The sequence below is a fragment of the Cyprinodon variegatus genome, unplaced genomic scaffold (assembly GCF_000732505.1).
Source record: "Cyprinodon variegatus isolate N-32 unplaced genomic scaffold, C_variegatus-1.0 Scaffold513, whole genome shotgun sequence".
In the NCBI taxonomy this organism is placed as follows: Eukaryota; Metazoa; Chordata; class Actinopteri; order Cyprinodontiformes; family Cyprinodontidae; genus Cyprinodon; species Cyprinodon variegatus.
In genome coordinates, this window is record NW_015150966.1 from 233,275 (window position 1) to 234,573 (window position 1,299).

Sequence of the window (1,299 nt, forward strand, 5' to 3'; positions counted from 1 at the left end):
AGACTGATCTTAACATTACCTTCAGTGGAAACAGGCTGATTTTACTTTATTTTCTTTAACTCCTTGTTTACTAAAATGAGTTCAAGAACGCTCTGCAGCTTTTTCAGGTGGGAGCTTCTGAGGTCTGATTATATTTACTGTGTTTTTATAAGGTCAGAGGATTTAGTGCTTTATCTGACTGTCATCCGTCACTAGCTTATGTGTGACTAAGGGGTTTATCTGCTGAGATATTGACAGAGTTCTCTCATCCAATTTTTGAGGTGGTTTCTCTCTTATGTCACCACTTCAGAGAAAATGCTGTTAAAGAAAAAAGATCAGCTGGGATTAGATTGATGTTTCTTATCAAATAAAAAAAGATCATCTGTTTTTAAAAAATTTTCTTTTATAAAATTAGATTTGTTTAGACTAAAGCTGAGTTTTGTAATGTAGCTCCTGTTTCTCCTGACAGTCTGCTTTTCATCCTGCTATGGTCCTTTACATAAACTCCATCATCAATACATTCTGTGCTCCTTCGTAAATATTAGCAGTTAGGCATGACGGACCACCTCTTCTCCATCGTCTGTTGGAAATACAAATCAAGTCTCTTTTTTAAAAAGATCATGGCGCAAAATGCAGGAATGTTTTAAACCCAAGTGAGCCTGGCAGAAAGCTAAAACAAGAGGCGATGCATAGATGTTGAAGCATCTAGTGTAGATTCCTGCATGTTACATTTTGGTAGGGATGGCAGCATGGATATGGAAGTCAGTCTGTTTTAAGTCTATTGTTAAAGAAGAGAATTGAAGCGCTGCAGCAAGTTGTTACAGCTTTCATGTTGACTTGGCAGAGTTTTTATGCAGGATGTCCTTCCTGCAAACATAACATAATAAAAGCTGATAGGGTGACCAGATTTGGGTTTCAGCAATATTACTTTAAAGGACAGATTGTCTTTGTGAAATTATTTTTCATTCATGTGTGTGTGTAATGACAATAAAACACACGTATTTGCTGTTTGCTTTATTAAAGACAGTTAATATAAATATCTTGCTTAACATTTACTAGCGCTCATGGGATGTTAACCCTTTGAAGACAATGGTGTTTTCCTGTTCACTGGACTGTTTGTGTAGATTTAAATTCTCACCTCTGTAAGATTTTTGGCTTACTTGCTTGGCCCCTGTGTTAGTCACAAACTTAGAATAGACTCATTAAAAATAATGGTTTTAGTTTTCCTTAAAAATAAAAACAAGGAAAACAACATGGAAAACAAAAACCATACAACCAGAGATGGGAAGTAACGAAGTACAAATACGTTACTGTACTCAT

At 35.6% G+C, this 1,299-nt stretch overlaps 1 protein-coding gene across 1 annotated transcript in view; it reads left to right on the plus strand.

Annotated features, from left to right (window-relative positions):
• Positions 1–1,299, plus strand: part of LOC107094903 (spondin-1-like) — a 160,000-nt gene that overhangs the window by 147,302 nt on the left and 11,399 nt on the right. The window lies entirely within an intron of this gene.